We start from the raw sequence: 11,996 nt of genomic DNA, 5'->3' as shown, positions 1-11,996 counted from the left end.
CGCCATAAAGGTGACGTTCCGATCCTAGCTGCCGGGTCGCGCGACTTCCATTACAAACTTCCAGTCGAACAAATTATTCAAAAAAAAAAAAAAAAAAAAAAAAAAAAAAAAAAAAAAAAAAAAAAAAAAAAAAAAACACATAAGAAGAAGACACTTAAGTCCATGAACTTGACAATAACTTAAGTTCACATTATGTATTTTTCAGTGAGTATTGATAGATTGATAGATCCAATTGCTGTTTACTTTGTATGAACCAAGAACCAACATTGTTGTATATGGTGAGAACAGAGATATAAATTGTCTCAGGTACATCTTTGTCCTTATTGGTCCAAAGATAATTCTAACATTGGAATAGACACTGGCTCCGAGTGTAGCAAAAATGTAACACTCGTATTTTAAGATCATTATGGTTAGTAAGCGTGCAAAAAAGGTAATCCTATTTTCTGCAATAGTATCGTATTATCGTTCTATCACGACCAATTTTACAGGATCTCCAAAAACTTCGGGCGCTCTAAAACACACAAGGGTTCAGTGGATAAAAATACAGATTGGAAGACCATCTCTTATCAAAATTAACGAAATGGGATGGGTGGTGTGAGTCTTTAAATAAAATGACAGGCAGTTTCTTTTTTTCACTTTCTATTTTTTGGGGCACTATCTTTTCTCAAGGAAAGTAAAAGATCCCAAACGGTCCGGATTTATTATAACCCAAGACCTTGGATTTAACTGATTGTTAAATTTGATTTGATTATTTAGTTCCTTTCATTGGATCCTTGTCTTTATTGGAACGTTTATTTTTATTGAAATCGTTGCTAGAATATCGTAGAAAGTGGAAGAATAAAGACATTTTCCAGTGTTCCATGCTCGCAGACATTTCCACGTGTCTGTTTCTTTTTTCCTAATTTTACGTATATTACCAATAGTTATTTAGGATATTTTCTATTTTGTTAACCTTTTAACGACTAAATTAATTCAAAAACTTTCCAAAATCTTGTAAAACAAAATTAATAATCCCACCATACCCCCAGCATCGATCATAATACTCATTTATAAATCACAGATCTACAGCAAGCACGATAAGGTGCCATCATTAATTCACCAACTAATAGTGGTCACTTGGTCAGCAAGCGGTCTCAAAATTATTTTCACAACTGACAGCTCAGAAGTGAGCAGAATCTTCTATTCGGTCAGAACCAAAAACCTCTTACCGAGAAGATTTCCAAGTCCACTTGTTCCCAGAAGATTTCTAATGGCCTCGGGAGAAAGAAGATACCTCGTGTGACACTATAAAATTCACTTGGCTAGGGTTCACGAGATTTGCCTGTTTATCAGCATTCTGGCGGTCAAACCATTTCATGAATCTAGTTTCCAAGCAACTTTTTTCTCTCTTCATGGTCCGAGAGGTCACTTGATGTAGATACGTTAGGGTCAACATGTGATTATGAATAGAGAATTGCTGGCAGGCTACTTTTTTCGATGAGTATTAATTTCATTTGCGGATGTGTGCTCTTTTTTTAGAAAGTCTGTGGAAACAAATAAATACAATACATGTTCATCAATTATATTTATATGTATCTTCAATTTGAAATTGTCTTTGTTTGAAGATGAGAAAAGTACCTTATACGAGAAGTAAAATAGGTTTTATATGGTAAAAGAAAGTTCATCGAAAACTATAGAAAACACAATAAGGACGAAAAGGATTAAGTGATTTGTCATCAGATGAGTGGGTAGACTATTAGATGACTTTGTAACAAAGGAAACAAACAAATTACGCCCAGTGAAAGACTTTAATGACAGGAAGAGAAATGTGACTGATATAACCTTGCCTGAAGTCATATCATACAAAGTGTTGGTCTAAGAGTGATCATCACTGACCGCAGCAAAAGTGAAGGGTGCACACAGAATCTCCGTCAGAGATGTTATCTATCGGATATCGATTTATCGATGGGTGAGAACCTAAGTTCCAAAGCTATTAAAGTGGGAATAGACATGGAAGGTGTAATACCCAACATCGACCACGAGGGAGAATAAGAACCGAGTGATGTTTTGCCAGTAGCCCAGCATTATGCAATTTTACCAATACATACTTGAAACTACCGATATGAAGTAATACTCACATCTCGTGTATTCTAAGGTGCATTTTTTCTGAACGATTAAATTTATTTCCGTGGATGTTTTGATCCATAAGGAGAGGCATAAGTATAACTTAAGGTAAGTTAGATAGGTACATGCCATATTGAAACGGTTCTCAGGCATAGAAGCTACTTATAATGCCAAGAAAGCAGTTCTTTGGAAGTTGGAAGGTCCAAGATGTTCAACCTCGACAGTTATGTGTCTCATGTTGAGTAATTAAACAATTATCAAGTTGGAATTCCTTCCCACCAGATAGTACAAATAATGGCTTTATTTATTGCCTAAGAATTTTACTGAATTGGTTGAACCACATTCTCTTCTAATTGTATTTTCAGATCTCAATATAAATCTTTTGAATTGATACTGGGAAATGACTTTTGATATTGAGTTCCAGGACTGATACAGTTGCCGCTGTTTTAGCAGAAAGAAAAATCCATGACAACGTGAGGATTGGATGAGCTGGGCACTATGGGCAGTTTCGTGATACAATTTACTTGGATGATCTACCATATTACATTCTAACAGGCATCCATCAAGACGTTACAATCTGATTCAAACGTTATCTGTAACTGAAACAATCTCTTCATTAACTCCATGTCACCGAGAGATGATTTTGTTCGTTTATAAAAATGAAAGTACCTCTCAATTTAAGCATTATGTTCCTTCGTAGATTGTTCGTGAATCCAAGTTAGGACTTTGGAGATTTATTGATTTTCGAGAAGTTTTGGTGCGCCAATTGCAGAAGAGTTAAAGTCTTGGGAACCAGTTTCTCGGATTTGCATTTTGACCGGGCAAAGTTGATTAGGTACTCTCATAAATATGTCGGTCTAAGTGAAATTTGGTAAGGATTTTTATGGGCGTTCGGAAGAAATTAATCAATTATTTAATACATTTTGATTCGTCTGAGCCATCTGTTTGTGATCATAAAATAATTTGTGTTCAACTCATATAATATCTGTTTCTAATTTTGAAAACCGTGACCGAGCAATCGAAGATTAGTCTTTTTATGCTAAATTCTTTCAGCATGAATGTCAAGACTGTATGATGTGAGGGAGAAAAGCACGAGATTGTACCAGGGGAGAATGAGGCTGCCTACCAGAATAATCAACCTACCAGAATCAAAATATGTAGATAGGTAAATAGGTATATTATACTGTCAGTAGGCAGCGGCCGCACAGCTCGGCAGCGCTGCCGGGTCGCGCTGCCCGGCAGCTAGGATCGGAACGCCACCTTTACCTCCAAGGAACTTTAAAGAAGAAAAAATATAGTACGTGGATCTATAGACATAGCTATGTACAAGTACATACTGTAACGTACATACATATGGGGGGACAGATTTCTTCATTCATGGTTTAATTGGATCAAAAGTCGTGATACTCTTTAAGATGCATCCTTTTCCAATAGGTACCAAAACAGTAATAGTAAAGTAATGTAATAAAAACTACAACCAGTTTGCCTACTTTACATGCATTTCTTTCCATTTTTATTATTTTTTGAAAAAAAAAAAAAAAAAAAAAAAAAGCCCCTTTTTACAGACATTTTTTTCCTTTTTTTTTTTTTTTTAAAAAAAAAAAAAAAAAAAAAAAAAAAAAAAACTGGATAGAATTTTCAAGTCACGCACGATTTGAAACATTACGAGAACTTCTATTAAATTTACATCGGCACTTACCTACTTACATATCTCGGTACTCTCTCTGACAATTTATAAGCATTTGTTAATGTGTGAATAGTATATACTCATGTGATACATTGGAACAATGAGATGAATCCAAATGCGGTACATACATTTACCTCCTTTGAGATTCTGATACGGTCAGTAAAAGGAATTATCTTGGCAGATCTATGGATGCGCAAAAAGAAAGTAACAGTCATGACTGTAGGAAATTTGCAAGGAGCTCTGATAAACTTATGCAGGTATAGAGCCATCTTCGCACTATTCCACGAATGAGCAAGCCTGTGGATCTTCAGATATACGAATGTATGTAGGTCTTTCGACTTTGGCATCAATGACAACGATGAGAAGAAAATCGAGATGAATATTAATGAAGGCAGATGAACTGCCACTCCTGTGAATCCGTACGGAATACAGAGTCGAAAGCTACAGAAACGAAACTTTCCTGTGATTCTAGGAAGAAAACGAAGAAGGTAGTGAAAAAAAAAAAGTATTGCGATTTTAAGATAAAACTTTTATCTCTATTTGAAATGTGGAACTAAAAATTAACATTAAAAGTTGATCATCTCTACCTGACTACGTAGCGTCCGGAACTTCGGACCAAATTTGGGATTTTTGGAATTTGCTCGCTCACAAACTGTCCAAGGAGATAACTGTTTTTATCTTAAGCTCGCTGGTAGATAAATTTCAAAAATACATGTAATATTCTGGATAGCGTTTCTTTTATTTCCAGCACATATCTCTTCTCAGTGCAGACCGGTTTTACTTTTTGGTAAACATTAGAATTTTGTCCTCGATTTGAGCGAAGTTAAAAATGTATGGTAAAAACTTGACAGAGTTCATTCGAAGTAAGATAAAGTTGACCCACAGTCATGTGGATGTCATGCTAGGTACATGACAACCACAAAAGATCACAGACACATAATTCAGAATAATTACAACAATGAACACGTTTACCATATACAGACATAAAACTATCTTGGTATAATATATGTATGATGTACTATGCGACTTACCAAAGTATTGTGTCGATTTTTTACGATATTTTGACACATATTACTTTACTACGTACCTATCTGAGTGAAAATTGGCTAAGATTATGAACGTCCTTATCTACTTAAAAGGCTTAGGCAAATCAAGCTGTATAATCTTCAAACCTGCCTACCTGTACCTATTGGTATTTTTTTTTTTTTTTTACCAATACCTGTACCTATATCTATCTTCAAAAATTAGAACCATGCATATCAGATTATCAGATCATGTAAATCCTTTGAAGCAAATCACAGAATCAGCTATATAACTGCTAAAGATCTGGCAAGGATACTGGTCACATCAAAGAGTACTAGGATCATATATGAATACTACGTAATTGAAATCAACTTGTTTCCACTTTTCTACCGTTAAACTAAATACTTAACTAACGCAGAGAATTTTATTTTCTTGCTGATACGTCTCGTCAGTACAAATCATCAACCTCAACTTATTCTATATAACTTCCAAGTATTTAATGATTTGCTTGCATCTTATGTAAGCTGATCAGAAAGTACTGACACCTCACCGCTTTGGGCCGTGGTTACATGGGATGCGATTTCATACGACACGATATCAAACGATTATGAATCGATTTAATACATTAGTCCTCATGAGAGGGGTCACAGTGTTCACCAAAATTTTGGAGTAACTTCTCTCATAAAACTAATGACTTTGTCTATTTCATTATGGGACCACCGACGCAATGTCACGGCACATCGTATGAAATCGCATCCAATGTAACCGCAGCCTTATACGACAAGAAAACGGGCAAGTTTCGAAAGACCGGCACCGATAAAGCAAAATTCATACTTGGTCAAAACATGGTAGGTGGGTAGTTGGATAGAATCAATAGTAATGCCTCTATAAAATAAATTAATAAATAAAACAACAACTTCAATTGACAAACTCATTGCTATGGAAGTACTCGTATCTTTGCTTCGTGCAACGCCTATAAATTTAATAAAGGTTCATAATTATCAGGGGCTACCGTACAGCCTTGTATAATAGATCTATTTCACATTAAAAAAACACTAGATCACTATAACATCTTCTAGGCAAAAATATTGTAACCTGTAACCTGCATTACGAGAATATAGTCCACCGGCTAGAAGATAATACACATGGTATCTACAATTTCAATGTGCAAGAGTTTACAGTCTGATGCCAGAAACTAGAAACCCTGCCAGGCCATCGACCAGAGATAACAGCAAGTTGCAATCCAACGTTTCAACAGAGATTTATATTCTTTTATAAACTGGACCTTGATAAATAATAAAATAATGATACGCCGTTTGCAGTCAAGTTTTGAAGAAAAGGAGCACGCATTAAGTACCTATTAAGTGCAGTCGCAGTGCAAACTTACCGCAAATGAACGCAATACAATCTACTATAGGATTCACAGTGGGACTAAACCGTGGTAGACTACCGCATATTCTAGATGGGAACTAAATGTACCTGGGAAGTAAACCACTTTACCACTGCCCACTTAAGTTGAGCTTTCAGTCACGCTTCCAGACTGGCGTAAATAAATACCAAGACCATTAGCAGCACCTTACCGTTTCCCAATCAGTTCTCTTAACTGATTATGTTTTCTTCGAAGTTCTATGTGATTACCTTCAAGACGAGAATGTTTGCATGGGAATCCATAGTGTTTTAAGTGTTTTCCAATTTTATTAATGCCTTAAATGGTCCATCAAAGGTGTACTTTCTTCTCAAAATTATAGATTAGAACTGAACTGTAGAACAGCTGTAAAACAGAAAACAAAATAACATGTAACATGAATTTCATCACACAACTTGACCACAGTAAAAAAAGCTCATCAGTCCGAATTTCCGACACCAAAACCAGCATCTTTCCCAAAATTTTCTTTTGTCCACGCACATAATGGTTCTCTTCAACGACTCATGAATTGAAACAAGTGCTCCACATGCAGTATGTTCGTGCCAAATGACAGTGTAGAATATAGACATTACCATAAACTGTCATAAGTATAGGCTCTAGTCTGTACTGTATTTTATGGCATTACTGCATCAAGTTCATGCACCTCATGTTGGAGATATTCTATTTCTGCACGCACCTGTTCTAGTGCAGTAACCAGTAACAGTTATGAATGTTATGATGTAATTGTTCGGTTCAAATTCTGCACAGAATATCTGTAGTTCTTTACCTGACGCAAGAAAGCTGTCTTCTCGGCCATTAAAATGACCAGCAACTTTTACTCGTCTTTGTCTTGAAATACAGACTGAGGTATTTGAATATATAGTCTTCTATGAAAATATAACATTGTAAGTAGGTACATAATAGCTAATGTACCTGTGTCTATATTCCTAATGTACTTGTTTTGTTCCTCACTGAATCAAGCTGAACCAAATTGATTTAAAATGTACAAGAATGAAGAAAGATCAAAGATGTTTAGAATGGAAAATGGATCGTTTTTAGACGAATTTCCAATATTCTGACAAACTGACATAGATTTTTCTTCCGAGGATTCACACCAAATCTGACAACTCGTCCTTTTTCCACGCCATTCCTCTCAAGTGCAGATAAACTGCTCTTGACGATCACACTATAAACATGTATTTTATTCGAGATGAATAATTCTTTGATGTTGGTTTTGGTATAACGTAATCTTTGCTTTGACATCGAGTTGTGGTCATTCAGACTTACTTGTTAACTATGTGGTTTTGTAGGTATTTGCTTTGAATTTCATCTACAGTATCTATCTAAACATGATTGCGGGTATGAATATTAGTGACTGAGTTATTCTGATTGTAAACAGAAAGAGGCCATATTCTAAGTAAACACAAATTATTATACAATTTGTCGTCAAGTCAGTACATAATCGAATTTTTCCTGTGGTTTCTGACGGGTTTGTTTGGTTTACCTACTTTTTTTCCTTCTTCCAAATGTCAACAACTTCCGCCAAAAAGAAGAAGACGGTTTGTCTGCTTATGACTAACATAATAAACATGAGGATTTTGTCGTCTTGATTCATTGAAGCTTACAAGCTTGAACGTGATAGTTGGTGGCCAAAAATCATCTATTGTCAGTGGATGCGACTAAACATTGTTCCCTGGATGTACCAGGAGTAGTATTGGTAAATCTGTATTGTTTCCCTGAATTTCATATTAGTGGATGTGCCACATTTTCCTGAATTTTACTATCAGTGGATGTGTCGTTTCCCAGCGGTAATGCATTTATCTGAATGCACCGACAGTTTCGAGTTTGTTCAGTCTGGGTTACCCTAGGATGTTGTCATGTTGTCTTCCCAAACTGTCTCCATTATTGTGAGATAGACAATCACTTGTTTATTGAACTATTCAAGAAATTGATGCGATGAAAGCTTTCTTTTCATATAATTATTTATTAGCATCTAATGTGTGGGTATTAAATGTAATAATAGGTTTATCGATTTTATCAGAAATGTTCATCAGTAAATAATTATATTCTTTGCGTCATTTACATAGCAGAGTAATCGTGCCGTTTTTAGAAAAAAAAAAAAAAAAAAAAAAAAAAAAAAAAAATTCCTACCTATTTTTACATTAAGACCTAATCAATTTCTTTCCATCATCTTCTCTCATACTGTGCCAGCTATTTTCTCTAGAGATTATTGGAGATAGAAAATAATCAACCGTGACATTGTATGGATAGTTTGCAAACCCAATAGACTAGATGATACTATGGATAAATGGTTAGAGTTTAGAGAGTCTACGCTCCGAGTAATATTGGAAATGTATTCCATCTTCTGCACAGGTCACTTTGGTTAATCATGACTTACACCTTAAGACCTTGTGGTGCTGGGATCATGACCATTTGCAGCGAATAAAATAGTAGATCCATAGGCACTTGAATGTTAAGTGCAACTCTCTATGCGCTTTTTACAATAAATAATTGCGGAAGAAATAAACCATGATCATCACGATCAATTTCACCTGATATAAAAAATAATAAATTTCAGATTCATTTCTCTTTTTACTTAATGGAAAGCAAGAGTTAAGTAGATTCTTAAATGGATCGAATGGCGGAAAAATGAATGTATGCGGCTTTGGTAAAGTATTATACAAGCAGTGGGTGATGCTTTATGTGAATAGGATACTTTCAGTTCAAAGGTACAGAGACCTGAGGACATTAGTATGGTCAAGACTATCGAGAGAGTCCTCTTGTTTAATAAAATACGTCGTTATCTTCATTTACTGTCAGGGAGAGCTACAGTCAACTAGTGATAGTTAACCAATTGACCATAAGCTGGTATCTAAGAATACCTAATAAGTTTCTTAATCATAATTCGCATTATCATTGCACTTCATCACATTAGGTATCATTTACCTTTTGCAACTAGAAATTATTTGCAAAACCCTTCTCCAGATTACAATTTACTACCTAACTCTTGTTCCACAGTAGAACTTGTCGAATTATACCTACCTACAATTATTATGAAAATTGGATTTCAAATGACAAAAGATAAGTTCATTCTATTCTATTAGATCTATTGGAGCACGCGACATCAAAGTAATATCATTATAATGCGAGACACTCTCGGTTTTGATAACTACATTGTATTTGTCGAAATAGTTAGATAACCTGTTACTTTGTGCATGGAAGCATTCAAGTATGTAATAAACAATATACTTTATCAATACATCAACGCCTAAGTATGGGTACCAGTTAATTTATAATAACATCAATATTTGCATACACATGTTTAAACACTGCTACACTCACAGAATCTCCAGTCAACCGTAAACTTCAGATCAAGTGCCAATATCTAGCTACTGAAAAAAATAGACTAAAAATTGAAACTTTAATAGCCCCAAGCTATGATTATGTATGAGGTAGCAGATGAACTGATCAACAATTAAGATAAAAATATATCTAATAAACTATGAAAACCCAAGTTCTCCAGTTATTAAAGCTATGTAGGTGTGGAGATATAATATGAGCCCATCAATTAGTTCTTAATTGGATACCTCAGATACCTGATATATTTACTTCCGAATTTTCACCAAGCTGACAGAAGGAAAAATCATGGTGCGGAAAAAATGGAAAAGAGCCAAAATTCAAGACTCTATTCCCGAAATATATCCACTTGGAAAAATTAATCATTAGAATCATATTCTGAATTTAACAAGATATGTTCATAGATGATAAGATGGACTGTTCTGAAAAAAGATGATACCTACCTAGGGTAAGCAGGTATAGGTACCAAATAAATTTCCGAATAGCAAACCAGTTATACCTAGAGTCCAACTGACCTGTATTTTTAGATAGTTCAGCAATGTTGCTCACAAGTTCTTTTAGACCGCGTAACTTAATATGGACATTATCTTATTTTAAATTTATGATAAAATATTTCTTTCCTCACAAAACATTTGCTGGGAAGATGGAAATGATAATTTTATGCATAGGTATTTCGTTTACTACTAATTCATCGTCGTACTAATTCATGTTTTCTTAATGTCTTCTTCTATTTCTTTGAGTTCAAAGTAAAACAGTTACTATTGCATCGTCATAAAAATTGGAAAAACATCATCATACTGTTATAGTGTTATACGAGCTACCTTGCCACCTAGAATCTAAGAATAGTTTTGGATATGCCCCATTGGTGAAATTTTAACTTTTCTCAAATGTACTTAACTGGGGCTGACCCGTTATCTTTCATTAGATGAATACAACTTCATTAGTTAATAGATCAATAAATAGATCACACATCACACTTAGTAATTTAATGATGTTAACAGTTTTTGGTAGCTTGATCTTGTTCTTTATGTTCTGAGAGCGAAATTAATATTTTTAAATGATGCTCTTAAGATAACCAAAAGTGTTAAGGTTGACCCATATTTGACCAATAAAAAGATGAACTTGGAGGTAAATTTAGAAGATCAAACACCAAACACGATACACGGAAATTTGAAGATTGCATTTACCTATGTGTAAGACACATTTATGCCAATTGAACTCTTTAACTGCTGTAGACATAGCAACTTGTTTTAATTCATACAGAGCAAACAATAGGCAATAATAGAGGATTACATTTAAGCAAGATAATTACAACGATCATGTTGTGATATCGAGATAATGCCTTGTTTGTTAAAATAATGTGAATTATTGTCTTGTTGCCAGTGGTGTGGGGACAAATTGGTAACGTCGGTAGGTATGTACATAGATAGCTAGTGAAGTACCACTGACTAAAATTAAAATAATTAACAATCATTTCATAACAGTGCATTTAATAATTCTTAGTTTTGTACAAGTATGTGTATTGTGTATACCCAATAGAATTTTTAGGAACCTTGTTTCACGGAAAGCTTAACAGCAATTTCTGGATTCTGTACCATTATATGTTGATTGTTCCTTTGTTTCCATTTGAGATTTTCTTTTGAATAGCTGTTTATGGAATAATTAAATTTAAGCATTGATTTTTATTCCCTTTTTAGGAGACTACCTGCAGACTTTTCACTTATATCGTTCCATAGAATATTTCAATTAATCACTAGTCACTAGTCCTCCATAGTTAAGACAGAAAAAATACCTCGATAAGCCGCCACTGACGATGATTCTAAATGTTCTGCTTTGACTGGCATATAGGTAAACATCAAGTCTGATGTGTTTACCTTCTTTATTGTTCATTTTAATTAAGAAACCAGCGTACATCCGCTGATCTGATGTCTGATGTGTAACATTGGCACACTCTACAAATAGATCTCCGATTAGCGTGGTGTTGTGGTCAGAAAGTAGAAAAACTGGTGGAGATTATATTTCCTTCATTAATACTTGTACTCGTAGGTTCCATTTGTTTGTTTATTTCTTAGGTAGTTTGTCCAGTAGCCCGCTTCAGTTGTTCCACGATTGTAAGGATTAGTGAAAATCACTTGTGTAGGGCACCTTATGTAAATTATTATCACTAACTTTTACAACTCTTTGCTCTTCATGTTACCTATCACCTATCGTACCTATGTACATATCGTACCTATGTGATTTCGCGATTATGTTCGCGGATTTCGCGATCTGCCAAACGTCCCGAATTGGCCGGGACAGTCCCGAATTTCAGGGGGTGTCCCGGCGTCCCGTTCAGTTTTTCATTTTGGGGCGTTTTGCCCCGAATTTCCGTTTTTGTCCCAGAAAAAATTCGGGACGCGTTTTTTAACTTTAAAATTAGGT

At 34.8% G+C, this 11,996-nt stretch overlaps 3 protein-coding genes across 7 annotated transcripts in view; 1 reads left to right on the top strand and 2 right to left on the bottom strand.

Annotated features, from left to right (window-relative positions):
- LOC103507056 (cadherin-89D) overlaps nt 1-11,996 on the top strand; it is a 63,503-nt gene that overhangs the window by 11,782 nt on the left and 39,725 nt on the right. The window lies entirely within an intron of this gene.
- Nucleotides 1-11,996, bottom strand: part of LOC103507057 — a 34,526-nt gene that overhangs the window by 9,476 nt on the left and 13,054 nt on the right. The window lies entirely within an intron of this gene.
- LOC103507049 overlaps nt 588-11,996 on the bottom strand; it is a 54,022-nt gene continuing 42,613 nt past the window's right edge. For 2 of the 5 annotated variants that reach the window (XR_541242.3, XM_026822013.1), the window contains one exon: nt 4,918-6,584. The gene's annotated coding sequence lies outside the window, so the exon portion shown is untranslated. Of the gene's footprint in view, nt 1,524-4,917; nt 6,585-11,996 lie in introns of those variants that run through there. The other 3 variants (XR_001809443.2, XR_541243.3, XR_001809441.2) reach the window with 2 other exon arrangements.

The sequence above is a fragment of the Diaphorina citri genome, unplaced genomic scaffold (genome assembly GCF_000475195.1).
Source record: "Diaphorina citri unplaced genomic scaffold, Diaci psyllid genome assembly version 1.1 scaffold284, whole genome shotgun sequence".
Taxonomy (NCBI): Eukaryota; Metazoa; Arthropoda; class Insecta; order Hemiptera; family Psyllidae; genus Diaphorina; species Diaphorina citri.
Note: the sequence above shows the minus strand (reverse complement) of the source record. Positions and strands in the feature narration are given on the sequence as shown.